Below are 23,740 nucleotides of genomic sequence, written 5' to 3'. Positions count from 1 at the left end.
CTGAGAGACCGTTGCAAATAAACCAGAAAGATTTCAGACTAGTCGCTTGAGTAACAGTTTATTAGAAGGGATAGGACAGGGAGAGTGTGCCCTCCAAGAGGAGAAGGACCGGTGATCCTCCTGCTCTCCAGTTCTATTAGAGTTCCCAGGGAAGCTTCCAGGAAGTCCCACCTGGGTCCACCTACTGACCTTTGACAGCTGGGGACTGCCTGATAGGGTAGTGTGGTGCTGGAGTTAGGGAAACTCGGTTCCCAGTTACCCTTCGAACAGCCCCCATCGAGCTGGCCTCGTGGGGCTCTGGATATTTTGGTTGCCAGGGTGATGACACTTTCTGTGATTAGGGCGGGTCCAGGCCACCTAGAGGGCGTGGCTTGATTTCGAAACAATAGCTTTTCTTAAGCGGGGGTGGCCGAGGGGGCCGGGGGTGACAAACCAGGAAGGCTCCCTGGGCCCTCCTCGGTCCTTCCCTGCTGTCCCACTCTTAGCTGACCAGCTACCCAACACCTCTTCCAGGACTGGATTTGTGGAAGTCAGGGGGGAAGCGGAGGGGACCCCAGCCGCCCCGGCAGCCGGTGTGTCGCCCCCCACCGCGCGCGTCCGGTTCGGAGGCTGGAGAGAAGGCGTCTCGGTGGCTTCTAGATGGCAGGTTGCGGAGGAGAGGCGCAGCTGACTTCGGGAAGCCACGGGGGAGGCGGGCGAGGGCGGAGAAGGGAGGTATTTGGATCTAAGAGAAGAATCGCTGCCGGGAAGCAGAGTGGCGCAGCGGAAGCGTGCTGGGCCCATAACCCAGAGGTCGATGGATCGAAACCATCCTCTGCTAGTTGCCTTTTTCCAAAACCCTTCACCTTTCTGCACTGCCGAGGTTTCTGCAGGAATGTGGGCAGGGGCCTTCTGCACTGCCGAGGTTTCTGCAGGAATGTGGGCGGGGCAGCGGCCTCGGCCCGGAGAGCGCGCAGGAGGTCGACGTCCTCTCCTCCTCTGCTTCCGGTCGAAGTGAACCGTTTTCCCACTGTGCAGCAGCGTGTGAAAGGTTCGCGGCTCCGACTTTCCAATCCTGGCGTCTGGTCATCCCCCACTTGGCGCCCTGCCGATGTCCTTTGCTATAAAGCTACCGTGACCGAGGCCGCGACGTTGCGCTCACCTTTAGTCTCCCCGTCTGTCAACGGAGGCGAAGGGAGCCAGGACAAAGGAGCTCTCCGGTGCCGCAGCAGGGGGTCCAGCCTGGGGCCCTGCCGGCCTGAGCAGAGCGGCGGGAGCCCGGAGCAAGTCCGCGAATCCGGAGCCGCCAAAGGCGCGGGGCGGGGCAGCGCGGGGCGGGCGGGAGGAGACGGGTGGCGCCGGGGAGCCGAGGGCGGGAGCGGCTCGGGGAGGGGTGGTTGAGGGCGTTCTTGGAACGGCCTTTGGAGCAGAGTCCATCTGTTGCTCCGCGTTGGGACAAGGGAAGCCGCCGGTTCTGCGAGCACAGGAAACTTGGGGGCAGCGGTCGGAACGGGCCGCCCGCCCCGGCCGGACCTCTCCTCCGCCTTCACCCAGCGCCGGTCCCGCTGAAGCTTCCCGACGGCAGCCCTGGGGGAGCCGAAGCTTGGACCTCCCTCCGGCCGAGGCCGCCTCCGCCCGCCAGCGCCGCCTCGAAGGGCGCCGTCGGCGTCTCGGCTCCGGGAACGGGCGCGGCCCAGTGGAGGTCGCCCTATCCCGAGCCTCTTCTGCGCCGCTCCCTGCGAGAGACGTTACGCCATCTGCGCGATCCACACGGCGCTTGGGATCAAAGGGAAAACTCGAGGGGATGGAGGTCGGTTGCCGTGAGGCCCAGCGCCCTTGGAAGACCCTGGTGACTTCGGGGACCAGCTCTCCCTCGCAGCTTGGTGATGAACCCGTCACTTCAGACAACGGCTGAAGGGGCCCTCACGGAGCCTGGATAGCTCAGTCGGTAGAGCATCAGACTTTTAATCTGAGGGTCCAGGGTTCAAGTCCCTGTTCAGGCGTGCCGCGTTTGTTTTGGGCCAGTTTCAGTCCTGGCCAGCTGTCTCTGATTCCCTGTGATTTAAACGGCTGGTCAGGTGCACTTTCATGCTGCTGGATTTCAATTTTAAGGATCAGTTGTTAGGAATGGAATTGGTCAAAATATTCTTCATAAAGACTATCAATTTGCATTCCCACTCCAGAAATAAACGATGACAGTGCGGTTCTCATGCCAAGGTCAAGGATGGACCGTCGGAAGACACCAGCAACCAGGCAGCAGCAAAAAAGAGTCGTCCCTGGGACTGCAGAGGGAAGGTGCTTCTGCTGACCCCAATTTCTGTTGTTTTAAGCCACACGGTTTGTGTGATTTCTTCTGGCTGATCTAGGAAGTCCACTGCCTTCCTCCCAGGGCACACATTCATTTTTCTCATAGACATCGATGTTGCCTCCAATTTTCTGCCACTTTGAATTGCAACAATGACTATCTTCTGTGAAGCCGCTTGGGGAGCTCAGCTGGAATTTCACCTGGGATATTCCAAGGAATGGGATTGATAGTGCTAAAAGGTTATACGGCCTTTAATACCAACCCTGAAAAATCTAGGAACCAAACTTTAGATTAAGAACTTGCCTTATTCCATGTAAAAGTGTATACATATGTGCCCATACATAAATATATGCATCATTATTTTATGCGTGCATTCACACAAACAGAATCAGGGAAAGCTTCTCACTCCCAGTAGTCTGATAACCACTCTAGGGAAAGGTAAACCTTGAAGAAATCTTCGGTCGGGTGACTTGAAGACAGGGAGGATGGAGTGGAAGGAGTTTAAAGTTTAATGCATTCTTTACTCTTAATGAACTTTTCTTTGCTATTGACCTATTTACAGTAATATCCATGGACTTCCGCAGAATTGTTTTAATATTTGTTGAGTAACGTAAGGAATTTGTTTTTAAGAATTTTATAACAGTTTCCAGGGTGAAAACGGTTAGGTTTCTTAGGAATCCTCTGTGAAGAGCAGTGCAGGTGGGGTTGCAATGTGCCGGAAATACCTTCAATAGCGCTTCTCTCGAAAACCTCGCCACCTTCCTCGTTAGTATAGTGGTGAGTATCCCCGCCTGTCACGCGGGAGACCGGGGTTCGATTCCCCGACGGGGAGGATGCAAGGGTATTTTCTTTTTGTCCCAGAAGCCACAATGCTAACGCTCCTGGCGGTTGCAGGGAAGTCCCCTTCGCTGTCGCCCTGCGTCGGTTGTCGTTTAGTTCCGTTCTCAGGGGTGGCGGCACTCCACCCTAGGGGTCTCGAGCCACGACCCTGCTTGCCAGGAGGCTCCGGGCTGCTCCGCGGCCCTGGGATGGAGGCCTGGGAGATGCGTCCCGGGAGCACTGGGTCTCGCGGGAGCTGGGCGGCCGGCGGGCACCTGCCGGAAGGGCTCGCTACCTGCGCGAAGGCCTCAAGTTGGAATTTGGGCTGCATCACTTGCAAATTGGGTGGCGTCTTGGCTATTTGCCCCTCTGTCCCCTCCTTTTATCTGTACATTTAGTTAGCGATTCCTATCGAGAATTCCTGGGGAGATTAATGAATGAATGGGAAACAGGTTTATAATCCACAGGCAATAAAATCTAATGTCTTGGTTGTCTTTTCTACTGCAGTTCTATTTTTATTGGGCAAAAAGTATTTTAAATTGGAATGGATAAATATAATTTACTATCAATTACTGTAAAAAAACAAACAACGTCCCCCCTACAGAGCTCTAGAATAGTTGAATGCATAGAAATTCAGTAACAGGTGCCCATTAAGACTGTCCAGAGGCTTCACTGAATGCCCAAACTTCACTGAATGAACATCCCATCCCCCAATGTCTGTTGCTTACATCCAGGTCTCTGACAAACTTTCCTGACATATTTGAAAGTTTATGTAGGTATTTTGCACTGTTCAAATTAAGCTGTTTAAAAAAAAAAAAAAGTAGTAGACACAGTTTTGACCAGGTCACTCAATTCTGGTCCTCCTTGGATCCATTTGTGTGTGTGTGTGTGTGTGTGTGTGTGTGTGTGTGTGTGTGTCTAGCTTCAGTGCTGTGCTTGCTTTGGGGTGTTTGAATGCTTTCAGTATTTCCTTAGTTCACACTGCTTCTGATGGACTCTTGAAAAGGATGAAGATAATGAAAACAAAAGTGTTCTCTGCAGATTTTAAGACTCTTCCTCCCCAGAGGCTGAGGATGGGAAGTTCCAGGCCAGCCTGAGCAATTTAGCAAGATGCTGCCTCAAACTAAAAAAAATAAAAAGGGCTGAGGATATAGATCAGTGATAAAATGACCCTGGGAAGGAAAGAAGGAAGGGAGACAGGGAGAGGGGGAGGGAGAGAGGGAGGGAGGAAAAGAGAGAGGGAGGGAGGGAGGGAGGGAGGTGGGTCCTAGTTTAGAAAGACATCCAAGGTCAAAAGGCTCTTCTCACTAATTAGATTTGTGCAATTGAAATGAGTTATATTAGGATGTCCTAAAGGGAGATTGGAACTTCTTAAGGAGGAGGAGGAGGGGGGGAGGAGGAGAAAAAAGTAGTGATGATAGCTACTTTACATGGCACACACTGATTGACTCATAAGCTAGAGTCCGCTCTTCTGCAAGTGATTACCATTTATCAAAGAATGTTTGAAAAATAACTATGAAACAAATCTTCAAACCTTTTCAGAGATTTTGAACAACCTTTGAAACAAACCATTACTTGGAGCTGGTGATTACCATGGCTGAGTTACATGCTGTGAGGCAGCTTGAACAGCAGCCTTTATAAAATTCTGTAGGCCAGAGCTTTTCTCACTTAGAGTTTACAAATCAGTGGGAATCTGATTAAAATGTAGATTTTAATTTCATAAGTTAAAAGAATTATCTGGAACAATTGTTAAAACAGTTTAAAACCCCCAGAAGTACTGATTTAGTGCAGCTGGAGAAAGGCCCCAAATTGCAGCTTTCCTTGGCTCTGGTGCTGTGGGTAATGCTGGTCAGCTGATCCTCCCTTGAGTTACACTGCTCAAAACCAGGCCTTTAACTCTCTAAAGTACAGAGGGCTGGCTGAGGTGGGATAGGTCTATAATCCCAGTAGTTTGGGAGACCTAGGCAGGAGGGTCACTAGATAAAGCCAGCCTCAGCAAGTTAGCAAGGCCCCTAGCAACTCATCAAGGAAAAAGGAAAAAAAAAAAAAAAGCCTGGATATTTTGTTGCAATGCAGATTCTGTTTCTGTGGATCTGAAGACTGCCTGGGGATCCTGTATCTCTAACAAGCTCCCTGATGATGCAGATGTTGCTGGGTCAGGAGCCAACTTTCAGAAGCTCTCAGAAGTTTCCAAATTTTGCTACACATTATAGTAACTTGGGGAGCTTTTATCATCCTCAGTGCAGTTGCAGGCACCCTAAACCAGTGAAATCATAATATTTGTGCATGTGAGCCGGGCTTCAGTAGCGTCTGAACTTTCCTGTGTGATCTCAGTGTACCCAAAAGTTCGAGAGCCATTGGCTCTGTGAGCCATGACCTCTGTGATTACTGTGTGTTCTAACATGGTCTAAAATACATCATGTTGTCAACACTCATCATATAGCAAAAATAAAAACAACTTTGTGTTGCTCCTTCAGATCATGCAGTCCCCACAGAATGCCAGAAGGTGTAGTGTGGATACCAGTGCAGGTTCTGTTTGTCTGTGTGCAGTGCTGGGGATAGACCCCAACCCTGCGCATGCCAGGCACTCACCCTACCACTGACATACATGGAAAACATGGAGGACATTTAGACTGGGCACCTTAGCACACACCTGTAATCCCAGTGCATCAGGAAAAGAAAGCAAGAAGATTGCAAGTCCAAAGCCAGCCTCAGCAACTTAGTGAGTCCCTAAGCAACTTAGTGAGACCCTGTCTCAAAATAAAAAAGAAAAAACTTGGGGCTGGGATTGTGGCTCAGTGGTACAGCACTTGCCTAGCATGCTTGAGGCACTGGGTTTGATCCTCAGCACCTCATAAAAATAAAATAAAGACATTGTGTCTCCTAAAAATAAATAAATAGAAAGAAAAAATTAGGGATATGGCTCTGTTGTTAAAACCCCCTGGGTTCAACCCTTGGGCCAAAAAAGAAAACACACACACATTTAGACTGACATTTTGTGTGTGAGTGTGTGTGTGTGTGTGCGTGTTTTAATTATTTTTATATAATGCTATTTACTTTTTTACAGTTTGGACATTTCCACTGATGATGCAAAAGCACCCTTGCTAGGGCTTCAGGGCAAATCAAAGCAGGGACACTGTGATGGTTAATTTTGAAGGTCAACTTGAGTGGGCTAAGTGATATCCAGGGAGCTGGTAAGTCATTCTTTCTGGGTTTGTTCGTAAGAGTTTCCAGAAGAGATTGGCATTTGAATCAGTGGACTGTGTAAAGAAGATCTGCCCTTACCTGATGTGGGCAGGCACCATCCAATTTACTAACCCCAGACAGAACAAAAAGAGGAGTCTGGCGTGATGATGCACGCCTATAATCCCCTCTGATTGGGCGTCTGGGGCAGGAGGATTGAGAGTTCAAAGGCAGCCTCAGTAAAGGGGAGCTGCTAAGCAACTCTAGACTGACACTTTCTGATTCTTGATGTTTATACAAGTATGTTCACTAACATACTTAATTTTTAAACTCCTTTGGAAAAAAATTTCAAACTTGCAAATGTAAAGTGACACCATGTACCCTTTACCCGAATTTACCTTATTATTTTAATCTCATTTATGTTTTTTTTATTCCCCTTTTCTGGCGCTGGGGCTGGAGCCCAGTGTCTTGCTCATGCTTGGCAAGTGCTCTACCACTGAGCCACACCTGCAACCCTCCTCCGTACCATTTTCTTTTTGAAATATTTTAAATATATAAACCCTCTCCCTACTGTCCTAAGCACATCAGTGTACACTACCTAAAAACAGGGCTATTTTCTTACATGACTAGTATATACTTGTCAATCTCAACTTTATATGGATGAAACATTTTTAATCTAATCTACCATCCCTATACCGATTTTTTTCAGTTCATCTAAAAATGTTCTTTATGGAATTCTCTTTCCATCCAAAAAAAAAAAAAAAAAAAGGATCCATTCAGATTCAAGTTTCTTATTTAGTTGTATTCTCTTTACCTTCCTTTTTATCTAGAATAGTTATTTAGGACAATGATATGTCCCTATTTTTTTTTTTTTAGTCATAAAGCATGCTTTATTTTGCCTTTCACATTTTCTCATGGTTAGACTGACATCATGACTCTTCCGCAGCAACACCACATAGGAAGTGTCAGGACATCACCTCTGGAATTACGTGACCTCTCTATCCCTCATGAACCAGTGACATTCATTCTGGTCACCCAGTCAAGATATTGCCTGTTTTGTGTAATTACACTTCTGTTTCCTCCCTGCAATTTATAGGCAATGTAAGGAGGCATTTAAGACAATGAATGTTCATGCTCCTTTTCAAAATTTCTCCCTAGATTTAGGGCACAGGAAACTTAGAAGAGGTGTAATAAGCAACTTGCAGAGGGCTTAAAGTGTAGGCCTTCTTCATCCTGGGCTGAGGACAGAAAGCATACAAACTAGTATGCCAGTGATTCCTCCAACACTTACAAATCATATCATCAGATCCAGAATGGGAAGCTGCTGGAGGGAATGAGATAGAAATGCAGGAGGATAGTATGAATTATAGGTGAAGCCAAAGTCCAGAAAACCACAGTTATTGTTATCATCACTTATTGAGAGTAGACTGTATATATTTAATGTTACATTTGGCAGCACACTAGAGGAAAGAGAAAATTCGGGTCTAACAGTTACAGTGGGACAGTGAAGGATGAGGGAATTGTAGTGCTTCCAAGAGAAGACAAGCTGATGCCGAGACTGTGTGCAGTCTTCCTCTGACGCCGCCTCACTCCTGTCAGCAAGAAGGAAACGAATTCCTGACACAGCACAATGTAAACCCACGTTTTAAACCACGGAACAGCTAAGCCCCTAAAGGCCAAATGTCTCATTGCTTGTTCCATGGCTTTGGTCTCTTTATATCTTGTCTTCATGGTGAGTAGGAGATTTTCACAATATTCACTTTGACAAGGCCATTGCCCACCTGAGTAGAGAAGGCGGGCGATTTAAAGCTGGAATAGGGAGAAAATCCTGAATCTATTCTTCAGAAAACTGAAGGCGATCATCTAAGGTTAACCTGAGTTCTGTCTCCCTTCTGAAGCTTCTCACTCTTGGAATGCTCAGAGCTAGGTCCACATTTATCCTCACATCCCATGCTTTGGCCAGAGCTTGCTCTGAGACCATAGTCAGAGGAGAAATTCAGGAACGTTTGGGGATAAAGAAAGGGGACAGAGACGACAGATGAATACAGAAGGAAAAACGAGAAAACGAAGCTGCATTTTCATGTGAAGTTGAGCCAACTTGTGTGGGTCGGCAAGAGCGCTACCCTGCGACTTCAACAAGTAAGAATGCAAGCAGAAGGACGTACCCACAGAGGCCTATGAGACCCCCAAACCGTCGCTATTCCTAATTCCGAGGCTCCCCGGGAAGGAAATGCATCGCAGCTTAACACGCGCCACTTCCATTTCTTGCCCCATCTCAAACCCCAGAGGGCCCACCCTTCCTCCACGCTCGACGTTTTCACGTTACTTCGGGAACCTTTATCGAGCCTCTTGAACTTGAATCGAGAACAGAAAAGTCCAGTTCCCACCTCGGTCCTCCCTTCCTTGTCAACCCAGGATGTTTGCAGGCTGAAGGGACGGCTGATGCTACTTTTTCAGCGTCGGGGTCCCTCCTGTCTTTGAAAGAGATGGACTTTAGTTTAAGCTGTCGGTCAAGAGGACCCGGTGCGTGGACTTAGAGTTCCAAGCAGAGGCATCATCCGCCTGGCGCTTACGACGCGGAAAAGAAGACCTAAGTGCAAAAGTGGAGAATTGAGAATGAACGACGGCGGCGGCGAGGAGGAGAAATGACGGGGCGGGGAGGCTGGAGAAGGCTGGAGGCGCGGACGCGCGGGCGGGGCGCTGCGGAGGAACCCGGAGTCGGGGACTCCGCGCGCTCGTTTCTGCGCGGGGGGGGGGGGGGGGGGGGGAGCTCCGCGGTGGCCGCGCCTCCCTGCGCGGCTCCTCCCGCCCCCGCCCTGGGAAATCCCAATGGTGACTCACGTTCCTGAAAAACTCCGGAGAAGACACGGGACTTGAATCCTGCGTTGTAAGTCGTGACTTCCACCTTTCTTCCCCGATCTTTGCTGACGGCGTCAGCACTAAATTGGACACCTCCTCTGCGAGGTTTATAAAAGAAGAACAAAAAGAAAACAAACAAACAACAAACGGCTGGGTGTGCTGCGCCAGCCCCATCCCCTCTGCGATGCAGCCGGTTTCTGCAGTCGCGGACCAACCAGGGCAGACGCAACCAAGTGGATCTCACTCTTCTCTGCTCCATCTCCCTCTTCACTGGCCCTGAGGCTGCGCCTCTGGTAGGTGGCTCAACAGGTGCTCAGGGTGGACCGAGGTGTGGGCGCCACGCTTGGGCAGCCCTGGAGTCCCCGAGGCCATAGGTTCCTCCAGCTCCTGGGGAGATCTCACCCTTTCACCAACAGACTTAGAACTCCAGAGAGAGCGAGGTTCCGTCCAAGGAAAAGCAGACTGTGGATCTTTTAAAATACGTTTCTGTTGAAATAATTCACATTTAAAAATCAGGCACAGCAGATTTCTGAAATCCAGTTCAAGGAGCAAAATGGGGCACCCCATAATTTTTCAGATTCAGTGCTTGGTGGAAATCACTTCAGGCCTTTTCACCTGGGGACAGATGACATGATGGAGAAGAGGAAATGTTCCTGAAGCAAATGTAGCTCTAGCCCTGCACATTCAGTTTTCTACCGGGCGAGGCCTTGACTTGTAGTCCAAAGACTATTTAAATTCTTAGACTGACCACAAACTTGGGATTGTCCTGCCTCGGCCTCCTGAGTCATCGGGTTTACAGGTGCATGTCACCATGCCCAGCCATTTCCAAAGTTTTTATAGATTGTCTAAATTGGAAGGCTAGAAGAACAGGTCGGAAAGGAAAGAGCACCAGGGACGGCCAGCAGAATTTCAGAACATGTTTAGACTTGGTTCCCCATCTGCTCCTCCTGCTGGAGACCAAACCCAGGGTCTACCATTGAGCTACACCCCCAGGCCCAGTTGTTTTCTGCAGGGTAGGAAAACTGTGTACTAGCATCTTATCTAAGACTTACGGAATTCTGAGATCAGAGACACATGTCACTGCTGAGAGCGGCTTATGTTCAAGTGGCCAGGCCAAAACTGTACCTCACCTTCTAGAATAAGGTATTTCTCCAACACCACTCAGGGGAATATAAAAATTGGATAATTATGAGCAATTGAATGGAGTTATTTCCCTTGTTTTAATATGCTTCACCCTGTTACCCATGATTCTAAGCATCCTTACAAAATTTCACAAATGAACTCAACAGACATCTATAAATATTTCATCCAACAACCACTGAATACCTTCTTCCAGCAGCTCATGGAAGCTTCTCCAAAACAGACCATACTTCAGGCCACAAAACAACTTTTAGAAAATACAACAAAAAATTGAAATAATTTCTTGAATCTTATCAGATTGTAATGTCATGAAATTAGAAACCACCGTGACAGAATCCTACAGAAACTATGTAAACACATTAAGATTGAACAATACTCTTTTGAATGATGAATGGGTGATAAAAGAAATCAAGGGAGAAATTTAAAAATTCTTAGACTCAAATGAGAATGGTAATACAACACATCAGAACCTCTGGGACACTGTGAAAGTGGTTCTAATAAGAAACTTTATAGCTGTGAGTACCTACATAAGAAAATCAGAAATATCTCAAATAAATATGCAATGATGCATCTCAAGGCCCTTGAAAGAGAAGAACAAACCAATTCCACAACCAATAGAAGGCAGGAAATAGTTAATATTAGAACCTAAACCAATGAACTTGAGAAGAAAAAAATACAAAGGATCAATGAAACAAAAACTTGGTCTTTGAAAAGATAGAAAAAGATTGGATAATCCCTTATCCAAACTAAGTAAAAGAAAAAGAGAAAATTCAAATTAATAAAATTAGAAATGAAAAAGTAGCAATTGCCACAAACATCACAAAAGTCCAGTGGAATATTAGGGACTATTTGGGAAACTCATACTCCAAAAAACTGGAAAACTTAGAAGAAATGGGTACATTTCTAGACAAATATGATCTGCCAAAATTGAATCAAGAGGACCTAGGAAACCTAAACAGACCAATAACTAGCAATGAGATGGAAGCAGTAATAAAAAGCCTTCCAACAAAGAAAATCCCAGGACCAATTGGATTCTCAGCTAAATTCTACAGACCTTTAAAAAAGAGTTATTGCTGGGGCTGAGGTTGTGGCTCAGTGGTAGAGCGTCTGCCTTGCCTCTGTGAGGCACTGGGTTTGATCCTCACACCACATAGAATAAGTAAATAAGTAAAACAAAGTTGTCCAACTAAATAAGTTTTAAAAAAAAGAATTATTGCAAAACTCCTCAAGTTACTCTCTTAACTAGAAATGGATGGGATATTTCTTTTTAAAAATATATAATAGTTTTAGTTGTTGATGAATCTTTACTTTATTCATTTTTTATATGCAGTGCTGAGAACAGTGGCTCACACATGTGAAGCAAATGCTCTACCACTGAGCCATAACCCCAACCCAGGATGGAACAAGTCTAAATTAATTCTATGAAGCCAATATCATAGTCATACCAAAACCAGATAAGAAAAAAATCAAGGAAAGAGAATTCCAGATCAATATCCCTGATAAACATAGAGGCAAAAATACTTAATAAAATATTAGCAAATCCTGTTTAGCAACAAAATGTGAATATTATACACCACGACCAAGTTAGTTTTGTTCCAGAGATGCAAGGATGCTTTAATATACTGAATCAATAAATGCAATTCATCACATAAAAAGAATTAAAAACAAAAATTACCTAGTCATCTCAATATAAGCAGAGAAGGCCTTTGACACAATTCAGTACCCATTCATGGTAAAAACACTGAAGACACTACACATGGAAGAAACCTATCTCAACATCATAAAGGCTATATATAAAAAACTCAAAGCCAAATTCAATAGATGGGGAAAACTGAAATCAGTAATTTTAAGGTCTGGAACAAAACAAGTATGTCCACTCTCACCAGTCCTATTTAATATAGTGCTAGAAAGTCTAGCTAGAGAAACTAGGCGATAGAAGGAAATTAAAGTGATAAAAATAGGAAAAGAAGAAGTCAATTTATCACTGTTTGCAGATGATTTGATTCTATACCTAGAAGATTTAAAGAACTGCATCAAAAGACTGCTAGAGCTAATGAACAAATTCAGCAAAGCAGCAGGTTACAAAATCAACATAAAAAATCAATAGCTTTCCCATATATCAAAAATGAATCTATTGATAAACAATTTCATTCACACACACACACACACACACACACACACACACACATACACCCTAGGAATAAAGAATAAATAAAGACCTCTACAGTGAAAACTATAGAACATACAAGAAAGAAATTGAGGAAGACCTCCAACTCTGGAAAGACATCTCATGTACATGGATAAGCAGAATGAATATTGTTAAAATGACCATACTACCAAAAGCAACGTACAGATTTGATGCAAGCCCCATGAAAATCAATGACATTCTTCACAGAACTAGAAAAAACAGTCCTAAAGTTCATTTGGAAGAATAAAAGACCCAGGATAGCCAAAGCAATTCTAAGCCAGAAACTGTGCAACTTCTAGAAGAAAATGTAAGGTCAACACTCCAACATATAGGCACAGGAGACAACTTTCTCAATAGGACCCCTAGTGCTCAGGAAACAATGCAAATAGTTAATAAGTTGGGATGGCATCAGATTAAAAAGCAAAGAAAACAGTTAGGAATGTGAAGAGAGAAGCTAGAGGATGGAAGAAAATCGTCCACTACTCTTCTAATAGAAGATTAATATCTAGAATATATAAAGAGCTCAAAAATCTTTATACCAAAAAAAATCAAATAACCCAATTAATTAATGAATTAGTAAATAAACTCAATAGACACTTCTCAAAAGAAGAAATACAAATAGCCAACAAATACATGAAAAAATGTTCAACATCATTAGCAATCAGGGAAATGTAAATCAAAACTACACTGAGATTTCATCTCACATCACTCAGAATGAGTCATCAAGAATAGGAATAAATGGGGCTGGGGTTGTATGTAGCTCAGGGGTAGAGCGCTCACTAGCATGTGCGAGGCCCTTGGTTCGAACCTCAGCACAACATAAAGATAAATAAAATAAATGTATTGTGTCTAACTACAACTAAAAAAATAAATATTGAAAAAAGGGATAGCAATAATAATAAATGCTGGAGAGGATATGGAGAAAAAGGAGCCCTTTGACAGTGTTGGTGGGATTGTAGATTAGTACAACAACTATGGAAATCAGAATGGCAGTTCCTCAAAAGACTAGGCATGGAACTACCATATGACCAGCTATACCACTCCTCAGTATTTATCCTGAAAAAGTAAAGTCATCATAGTACAGTGATACATTCATACCCCTGTTTATAGCAGCACAATTCACAATAGCCAAACTATGGAATCAGCCTAGCTATGGAAACAACAGATGAATGGATAAAGAACATATGGCATATATACACAATAAAGATTTATCCATCCATAAAGAAAATGAAATTATGTCATTTTTAGGAAAATGGATGCAACTGAAGACCATTATGTCAAGCAAAATATGCCAAATCAGAAGGTAAGGATGGCATGTTTTCTGTCATACAGGAAGCTAGAGAGGAAAAAGGAAAAGTAAGATGTGGGTGGATCTAATGAAAACTAAAGTAGAGGAGAGGGACCAAGGGGTGGGAAGTTGTTGTTGTGGGGGGCATAGTTCTGGGTAGTAATATTGGCTAAGTTATATTTTTATTTTATGTGCACTATAAATATGTAGCAACAAATCCCATCACTATGTAGTGAACCAATAAAAATGTGGAAAAAAAGATATAACATAGCTAGACAAAAATTAACAGATAAACTGCCAAAGTCTGGCTGCAGCAGAATAACCGGGGGGTGATGAATAACTTCTGTAGATTGATACAGCAGGAATGGAAGCCGTATATTGTAGGACAACAGAGCTATTTATACATTTTGCACAGCTTATCTTAATTAGCATAAACTAGATACATCAGTCAACCAATAAGGAGTCTCCACACTTAATAGCTCACTTTTATTACTTCTCAAACCACTCCCTCTGGCATTTTGCCAGGCACCATCCAGACTTGTTTATGAACTCTAACATTCCCCTGGCAAAATGCCAGGTGTTATTTTGACTTGTTTACAGACCTTAACATTTCCCCCTTTTGTTTAATTTAAATAAAGACCATAGTGGTTTTTACACAAACACTACAAACAATCTGCTACAAGCAGAAGGGGAGGATACAAAATGCCACAATATTAAGCCAATTGGCTCCATGCAAGAAGCCCTTGGAAAAATTATACCAGCAATGACACCATTAGCAAAGTTACCAAGTTACAATTTGTTGCAGATTACAGTTTGTTGTCTCAGTCCAAGTAAAGCAGTGTCTGAATAGAATAACTCGCAGTCCAGGCAAATCACAGTTCAGGTCTGCAGGCAGCTAGTTGATCCGAAGTCTCCTCCGGTTCTCAGCCGAAGTCTCCTCCGGTTTTCAGGTTTTCAGCAACACTGGAAATTCTTCCACTTTCCTTTTCACCAGCACTGGGATGAAGGCAGGAACTCCCAATGGCTAAAAAAATCCTGTAGCATTCCACTAAGAAAACAACCTTCTGAGCAATTTAGTACATTATCTCAAGGTTTTTTACATTTGAAATAAGCCTTAATAGTGCTCATTACTCATTAGCTTCCAGGTGTGGGAGAACCATTGTAGCTTAGTTATTGGCATTGAAAATGACCAAACATCAGGGACGCTGGTAGCGTCTTCTGCCAGCTGTAGCATCCTGGGCAGCCCCAGATGGCCCCGGGGAGAGTCCCGGACTCAAACTGCTCCTGAGCACAGGGAGCAAGAGCCCACCAGACGGTGCCTCCAGGTCAGGTCTAGATTTGGGCTCTCGGCAGTGGAAGAGCCGGCTGCCACCGCCGCTTGGAAAGTACTTGCTGCACCGTGACGGGCTTGCGCTCCTGGCAGCTGCCGCTCCGATTTATGCACCCTCCAGTAACGAAAAGTATTCAGTAATAGCCTTTTGCTGCAACCTTTTTTCTGATAATCCTTCTTCTTCTGAACTTTCTTTTTCTTTCTGACTAGAGTTCCTGGGCTCTTATCAACACATGCCCTAATTATTCTTGGTTCCATTGGGGTGTCTCTTTCCCTTATCAATTTACTTCTCACCCCTTTCATATTTTCATCACAAAGACAATACAATACACTGAGACAAAACAAGACACAAACATACTGCATCAATCCTCTCCATTTTCTCGAAATGGCCATTTTTCCTCTCGCCCTATCTGCCTAGGGACGAGCAGATTGCTCCCGTCCTATCTATGGACGGGCAGCTTTTTTTCGTCACTTACCCCCGAGTGTCCTGGGGCTCCCTGTACGGGCCACCATCTGCCGCAGTCCAGCTGCAGCAGAATAACCAGGGGGTGACGAATAACTTCTGTAGATTGATACAGCAGGAGAGGGAGCCGTGTATTGTAGGACAACAGAGCTATTTATACATTTTGCACAGCTTATCTAATTAGCATAAACTAGATACATCAGTCAACCAATAAGGAATCTCCACACTTAATGGCTCACTTTTGTTACTTTTCAAACACTCCCTCTGGCATTTTGCCAGGCACCATCCAGACTTGTTTAGGAACTCTAACATTTCTCTGGCAAAATACCACGTGTTATTTTGACTTGTTTACAGACCTTAACAATAAACAAAAAAGAAAACCCATTTGAAGTCACACAGACCTTATGACTTGTGATCTACCTGCCTCAGACTTCTGGGTTCACAGGGTTTGTAGGCATGTGACACTTCTATGCCATTTCCAGCATTTTTACAGATTATCTAAATTGTGGGGCTAGAAGAGAAAGTTTGAAAGGAAAGTACAAAAGGGACAGCAAACAGAGTTTTTAGTTGTTTTAATATGCTTTTCCTGTTGCCCATGATTCTAAATTTCCTTTAGAAATTCACAAACAGTTGAATTAATTTTTGGAGAGCAAAATTAAGTGAAACTAGATCAAGTCTTACTTTTAAAACTAATGAGTAGTGGTCAAGTAAAAAGTAGTAAACTCACTCTTTTTTTGCGCCTGAACAGGGACTTGAACCCTGGACCCTCAGATTAAAAGTCTGATGCTCTACCAACTGAGCTATCCAGGCCACTCTACCCTAGATATCCCTGTACCAGAGAGAATTTAGTTTCATTAAAAATAAATAAATAAATAAATAAATTTACTGGGAATAGCTGGGAGAATCCACCTATGGTTCCAGAGATTACTAGAGTCTTCCAAAAGTGTGGCTCAGTCACCTGAGCAATGTAATTATTGAACAGGTCGTTTAACGTTCATATTGTACTGTCATTGAACAGCCTAGTTGATTAATGTACACAATTGTGAGAAGAAGGAAAATTATTCCAATAATTAATTGTCACAGAGAGGAATTCATTAGTCTCTGGGGCAGAGGATCCTTGGAGATGGCAATAACAGGCTTCCCCACCAGATGGGAGCGGGGAACAAGAAGGAAGGGGCCATTTTCAGGAATGATTGGAGTAGCTGAGGATAATCCTGGAGAAAATCTAAAGATGGAACAAGGAGATGAAGGCTATCACTTTGACAGCAGGTGAATCGAGTCCTGTTGTCCCCTTCAGTGTTTTTCCTGCACTTCCAGAAACGAGATGTCGTGTGTTCTCCAGAGCTGGGGACCTGGGGAGCAGACTTTCCTCTCATCTTTGCCGGCACAGTTTTTCTTAAGCCTCAACTCATTCAAGACTGGAAGGACCAGTCTGTTCAGGGCAGCAGTCCCTTTGCATTCATTCCTTTGAGACAGGCTAGGAGCCCTGTGCAGAGGGATAACCAGACAAGACCCCTGCAGCCTCCTCTTGGTGGCTTTGGCTCTCATCTGCCATACTGGGTGCCCCCCCGCCCCCGTCTCTACTTGGGGTGAACAATGCAGGTCGCAGTCGCGGAGGTCCGTGCGTATAGCCAGCGCCCTGGGTTCTGGGCCTCTCCGCACACCTCCCTCCAGGCCGGCCTCCAGGTGTGCTGGTCACGGGGCAGAGGGAAAGGGTTGGTTTTGGTTTTGTTGAGTGTCTGGCTGTGTATTTGGTTCAGCATTGGGAAGTCGTTTCATTAGGAGAGCTTCCCTTTTGAGTGAAACCGGTGACTCGCTGACTTTGGCTTCTGATGTCGCGGGCACAGAGGTAACTGAGGGTGTAAAACACGACGGCGCGTCTGTTTGCGAGCCGTGCGCTGTGGCCCTGGTACCGCGTCCTTTCAGTCCTCCTCGCAGGGCTCACTTGGCCCGTCTCGCACCCGGCAGGACGGCCGGACCACGGCCACCGTCCCACCCACCGCGCTGCGGGATGGCTGCAGGTCCCGCGGCTGGAGCGTGCCTCGTACCTGAATCCACTGACACTCACCGAGTCCTTCGTTCCACTCCCTTACGGGGTGTTCAGACGTTTTGGGCACCACGGGGACATTAAAAATAGAGAGAGAGGAGTAAAGGACCGCCAGACCAGCTCCCCTCTGCAGGGGAGGGCGGAGGGTGGCCCGGGTGAGGAGGCGCGGTGCGGAGGGGTGACGGCGCAGAGGGGCTGAGGGCGCAGAGGGGGTGAGGGCGCAGAGGGGCTGAGGGCGCGGAGGGGCTGAGGGCGCGGAGGGGTTGAGGGCGCGGAGGGGGTGGAGACGCGGAGGGGCTGAGGGCGCGGAGGGGCTGAGGGCGCGGAGGGGCTGAGGGCGCGGAGGGGTGACGGCGCGGAGGGGCTGAGGGCGCGGAGGGGCTGAGGGCGCGGAGGGGCTGAGGGCGCGGAGGGGGTGAGGGCGCGGAGGGGCTGAGGGCGCGGAGGGGCTGAGGGTGCGGAGGGGTGACGGCGCGGAGGGGCTGAGGGCGCGGAGGGGCTGAGGGCGCAGAGGGTGGTGGAGACGCGGAGGGGCTGAGGGCGCAGAGGGGCTGAGGGCGCAGAGGGTGGTGGAGACGCGGAGGGGCTGAGGGCGCGGAGGGGCTGAGGGCGCAGAGGGTGGTGGAGACGCGGAGGGGCTGAGGGCGCGGAGGGTGGTGGAGACGCGGAGGGGCTGAGGGCGCAGAGGGGCTGAGGGTGCGGAGGGGGTGAGGGCGCGGAGGGGGTGAGGGCGCGGAGGGGGTGGAGACGCGGAGGGGCTGAGGGCGCGGAGGGGCTGAGGGCGCAGAGGGGCTGAGGGCGCGGAGGGGGTGAGGGCGCGGAGGGGCTGAGGGCGCGGAGGGGCTGAGGGCGCGGAGCGGCTGAGGGCGCGGAGGGGCTGAGGGCGCGGAGGGGGTGAGGGCGCGGAGGGGCTGAGGGCGCGGAGGGGGTGAGGGCGCGGAGGGGCTGAGGGCGCGGAGGGGCTGAGGGTGCGGAGGGGTGACGGCGCGGAGGGGCTGAGGGCGCGGAGGGGCTGAGGGCGCAGAGGGTGGTGGAGACGCGGAGGGGCTGAGGGCGCGGAGGGGCTGAGGGCGCAGAGGGTGGTGGAGACGCGGAGGGGCTGAGGGCGCGGAGGGTGGTGGAGACGCGGAGGGGCTGAGGGCGCAGAGGGGCTGAGGGTGCGGAGGGGGTGAGGGCGCGGAGGGTGGTGGAGACGCGGAGGGGCTGAGGGCGCAGAGGGGCTGAGGGTGCGGAGGGGGTGAGGGCGCGGAGGGGGTGAGGGCGCGGAGGGGGTGGAGACGCGGAGGGGCTGAGGGCGCGGAGGGGCTGAGGGCGCAGAGGGGCTGAGGGCGCGGAGGGGTGACGGCGCGGAGGGGCTGAGGGCGCGGAGGGGCTGAGGGCGCAGAGGGGCTGAGGGCGCGGAGCGGCTGAGGGCGCGGAGGGGCTGAGGGCGCGGAGGGGGTGAGGGCGCGGAGGGGCTGAGGGCGCGGAGGGGGTGAGGGCGCGGAGGGGCTGAGGGCGCGGAGGGGCTGAGGGTGCGGAGGGGTGACGGCGCGGAGGGGCTGAGGGCGCGGAGGGGCTGAGGGCGCAGAGGGTGGTGGAGACGCGGAGGGGCTGAGGGCGCGGAGGGGCTGAGGGCGCAGAGGGTGGTGGAGACGCGGAGGGGCTGAGGGCGCGGAGGGGCTGAGGGCGCAGAGGGTGGTGGAGACGCGGAGGGGCTGAGGGCGCGGAGGGTGGTGGAGACGCGGAGGGGCTGAGGGCGCAGAGGGGCTGAGGGCGCGGAGGGGGTGAGGGTGCGGAGGGGTGACGGCGCGGAGGGGCTGAGGGCGCAGAGGGGCTGAGGGCGCGGAGGGTGGTGGAGACGCGGAGGGGCTGAGGGCGCAGAGGGGCTGAGGGCGCAGAGGGGCTGAGGGCGCGGAGGGGCTGAGGGCGCGGAGGGGCTGAGGGCGCAGAGGGGTGACGGCGCAGAGGGGGTGGAGACGCGGAGGGCGAGGGAGGAGAGAAGGGTGCGCAGGCCTTAGGCCCGCGGCCCGCGACTGTCCTGCTGGTTGGCAGGCAGCTCTGGAGCACAGCCTCCGGGAGGTCCGAGTCCCACTGGCCACTGTCAGGATCCACTAATAGCCCCTCCCGCAGCTGTCAGGATGGCCGAGTGGTCTAAGGCGCCAGACTCAAGCTCTCGCTTCCCTCCTCGGGGTTTCTGGTCTCCGCATGGAGGCGTGGGTTCGAATCCCACTTCTGACAGGTGACCTTTTCTTTATTCTTTAGACTTAAAAATGCAACCTTTCCGGGTTGTGGACTTACTTCCTCATCAACAGTCTTTTAACTTTCTTACTTCATAGTGGTTTAGACTTGTCCTTAAGTGGCGGGCAGAATTGCTCTGGTCTGTTAAACTGAGTCGCCAGTTTCCAACCTTTTTCCACACCTTTCAAACCTTTCTCCACACCTTTGTCCATGAAGTTGTCCTGTTTGGCCCTCTCCTTCCAAGAAAGAGCAGCTCTCAACATTTCTCATGCCTACCCCCTCTGGGATCCTCTGCACGGCTGTTCTCCTCTGAGGCCTAACTGCATTTGTCTTCTTTAGGTGGCACTTTACATGCATTTTGGAGTCGTCAGGGTCTTGATGTGTCCTACATTCTCTAGGGATTTGCTTCTTCCTAACAGATCTTGCTGCACTTTATGGGCTTCTGGTGAAGAGTCTGAAAGATGACCAACTGTGCTGCCACTGCCCTCTTAGCAGCACCGCCCTGGCCCAACCCATGCCAGCCTTCTGCTCTGTCCTGGCCATGCTTTGAGCACCTTCTGTGGAATTCTGAGCCTCTCCATTAGGCTGGCCCAGGCCAGATGGCAGCCTCCTCATGCCAAGGAAAGCACTCTGGCCAACAGACTGGTCCTACTGATGAGCACGGCATTTTTCACACGGACCATGAGACCGTGGCCTCCAGAACAGCGCTGGTGCTCTGATGTGGGGACATTCGCACAGGACAGAGTTCAGGCAACTGGGCTGCCTGTGTGCCAGCCTCGGCTCTTGGGCTTCAGCTGTACTGTGTGCCCATGCAGCAGACATTCCCAGCAGTGTTCCCACCTGAGGCCACCTCAGGTCTGCAGCATTTGGAGACAGTGGGCTTGGGAGCAGGCGTTCTTTACTCTGTGTGCAACCCCCACCCAAGGACCATGCCCATCCCCTGATTCACTCCATATCGAGAGTCAGTGTGGCCCCACAGAATGACCACACATCTCTCCTCCGAGGATCCCCAATCGTGGCCTCTCCAGGACAACAGGCCCTTATGACTGAAGGATGAAATCTTGCTAGAGGAGGGACAGGCTGCTTGCATGCATAGGACCCCTCTGTTCTAATTCCACCAACAAGACCTCTGCCTCTAGTGGTGACAAGTGGAATGCAGAGTGCTATATAATCAACTATGGAAAGAAACCACGTTCTGAGAGTGTGAAATAATGTCTTCATTTTTACAATAATATTCTGACAAGAAATTATTGTAACATGACCAAAACTAAACTACCAATTACATTTTCCTGCTTATGCTAAATAAGACTTTCATTTAGTGAGCTTCATTAATGAAGCACAGGAAAAATCTTTAAGAAAGTCACTATAAGATCAATGGAGAGGAAGAAAAGTTTATTTAGAACTTATGGTTTGAGAAGTATCATTCCATAGACAGCCAACTCCATTGCTCTGGGCCCAAGGTGAGGCAGAATATCAAGGCAGAAGGGCATGGTGAAGGAAAACGGCTCAGAACATGGTACCAGGAAACAGAGAAAGACTAAGGTTATCTCACCAGGGACAAATATATGCCCCAAAGGCACACACCCAGTGATCCACCTGCTCCTGCCTACAGTTACCACCCAGTTAATCCCTGTCAGTGGTCAAGGTTCGCATAACACTATCCTTTCACCTCTGAACCTTCTTGCATTTTCTCCCATGAGCTTCAGGGGGATGTCTCATGGGTAAACCACAAAAGTCACATCCCTGTTCAAGGCAGCTTTTTCTGTAAGGCTCTTCTGGCTGAAGCAGTCACCTTCCTCCAGGTTGGTTCAGGTGTGGGGCTGATGACACTTGCTGGGACTGTTCTAGAGAACTACCTTATCCATGATGATTTTCTCTACCTGCACTCATCTTTGCAAATAGTCCCCAGGTAAAAGGTAAAAATGAGTGCTTTCTGCACAATCCCAGTGAGTTCTTTTCACATTATAGCTTGAAATATCCATTTTCTAGAAGGCTTACTGTGAAATACATAAGGCTCATGACCCTCTAATTTATCATGATATCCTATCTAGATGCCACCAAGATTAACCTTTGTCGCTGTTTTTCTCTTGGACTTTCAGATCTCTATTTTACTAAATAATATGCATAACTGCTGTTATTAATGATGCAAATGTTATCACATTCTTCCCTCTGTGGTCACTGAAGAACTAGCTCTTCATCAGTATGACCATTACCTGCCACTTTTCTTCTAGAACAGTTACATTTTAGCTTTTGTTTAATTCAGCATTCATTGTTTATGCTATTTCCCTATGAAAGTATTGAACAGAGCTCAGCACTGTTGTGAGCTGATTCTTTATTTCTTGGATGCTGATAATTGCCTACACAGGTGTGTCCAGGAGAAAATTCACACATGACCCCATGAGGACATGCGTGAAGATGTTTGGCAGTTAATTGCTGTGGCAGGAATTAGGGGGGAATCTTGTTGCAAGGATTCAAAATATGGGGAAAATCCTATGAGTCAGGGTTCCCTAAGACAGAACTAGCAGGAATACAGCTGTTACCAGTAGCTTGATCTTTCCCTGATGCCAATTCAGTAATGAGGACAAGGTTTTGAGGAAAAAGGAAAAAGAAGTTCTGCTGTTTTGCTAGCAAAAGAGAAACACAGGGGTCTCTTGCCGTAGAGTCTGTGGCTCTCCCATGGGGGGCAGGAGTGCGGTAGATAGAGAGCTTTTAAAATGTTATTCAAAGGCTACATTCCAGGTGGTCTTCTCAGGGGGTCGTAACTCACTTGTAAATTGTGGAGATAGCAATTTCTTAGGTCCCCTGGCACCATCCGGAAGTCTGGATGACTTCATTCTTGTGCATGTGTTAGTCAGCTATTTTGCTGCTGTGACTAAAACATCTAACCAGAACAATTTTAAAGGAGGAAAATTTTATTTGTGGGCTCATGGTTTCAGAGGTCTGAGTCCATAGAAAGCCAGCTCCATTCCTTGGGACTCAAGGAGAGGCTGAAAATCATGGCAGGAGAGTGTGGCAGAGGAAAACAGCTCACATCACGATCACAAAGCAGAGAGCGAGGTCTTAGAGTGACAGATACAAATATATATCCCATAGCCAGGCCCCCAGTGCCCACCTGCTCAGTCACACCCTACCCCTTCAGTTACCACACAGTTAATTCCTATCAGAGGATTAATTCGCTGATGGGGTAAAGACAACACAATCATTTCTCCTCGGAACCTTCTTGCATTGTCTCACACGTGAGCTTTTGGGTGACATCTCACATCTAAACCATAACTGTGTGTGATTGTAAAAAGGGCAATCTTGCTTCCCCCAAGGTTAGAGAGGAGGAGAGGGAGAAGAGAAAGGGAAAAAAAAAATATATATATAATAAGTTTTAAAATAAGCCACAGGATTATGTTCAAAGGAGGAAAAAAATGGAGCCCTGTTACACGAGGAATATATGAGGAAATTTTCCATGGTTTAATTCCCCCCTATAATTAACCATGGTCCAAGAATATGATTTGTCTTGATTTTTTCAAGAGAGAACACATTCACATAACTTTTATTACAGCACAGCACATTGTTATACTTGTTCTATTTTACTATTAGTTATCACTGGCAATATTTTCTTATGCCTAATTTATATATTAAATGTTATAGGTATGGCATAGGCAGAAAGAGAAAGGAGAGGGATCACCATAGGAACTGGCTCAGGTGGAGTCCTATGACATGCCACACAAGGCCAGGACCCTGGTAGACTAATGGTGCTACTTGGCCCCAAGGCAGAACAAAAGGTCCATTTTGGATTAAGGCCAATATATCCAGTCCCTCTCTGGGCCTCACCAGGGGAGACGACTGGTGAGGGCAATCAGGTTCAAGTGCTGATCACCTCTGAAAGTACCCTCATAGACAGGCCCAGAGTGCGTTTAATTAGATATTC

The 23,740-nt window shown here is 48.0% G+C and overlaps 5 non-coding genes across 5 annotated transcripts; 4 read left to right on the top strand and 1 right to left on the bottom strand.

The window, feature by feature from the left end:
- Positions 1-748: 748 nt before the first annotated feature.
- Positions 749-820, top strand: Trnam-cau (transfer RNA methionine (anticodon CAU)). The gene has a single exon. It is a non-coding gene; the product is annotated as a tRNA-Met (tRNA).
- Positions 821-1,909: 1,089 nt separating this feature from the next.
- Trnak-uuu (transfer RNA lysine (anticodon UUU)) lies at positions 1,910-1,982 on the top strand. Its single transcript has one exon. It is a non-coding gene; the product is annotated as a tRNA-Lys (tRNA).
- A 1,062-nt stretch (positions 1,983-3,044) lies between these two features.
- Positions 3,045-3,116, top strand: Trnad-guc (transfer RNA aspartic acid (anticodon GUC)). The gene has a single exon. It is a non-coding gene; the product is annotated as a tRNA-Asp (tRNA).
- Positions 3,117-16,291: 13,175 nt separating this feature from the next.
- On the bottom strand, positions 16,292-16,364 carry Trnak-uuu (transfer RNA lysine (anticodon UUU)). Its single transcript has one exon. It is a non-coding gene; the product is annotated as a tRNA-Lys (tRNA).
- A 3,351-nt stretch (positions 16,365-19,715) lies between these two features.
- Trnal-caa (transfer RNA leucine (anticodon CAA)) lies at positions 19,716-19,821 on the top strand. The gene is made up of 2 exons: positions 19,716-19,753; positions 19,776-19,821. It is a non-coding gene; the product is annotated as a tRNA-Leu (tRNA).
- Positions 19,822-23,740: the final 3,919 nt, after the last annotated feature.

The sequence above is a fragment of the Ictidomys tridecemlineatus genome, chromosome 8, assembly GCF_052094955.1.
Source record: "Ictidomys tridecemlineatus isolate mIctTri1 chromosome 8, mIctTri1.hap1, whole genome shotgun sequence".
In the NCBI taxonomy this organism is placed as follows: domain Eukaryota; kingdom Metazoa; phylum Chordata; class Mammalia; order Rodentia; family Sciuridae; genus Ictidomys; species Ictidomys tridecemlineatus.
The sequence above is the reverse complement of the archived record's forward strand: the minus strand, read 5'-3'. Positions and strand labels throughout refer to the sequence as shown.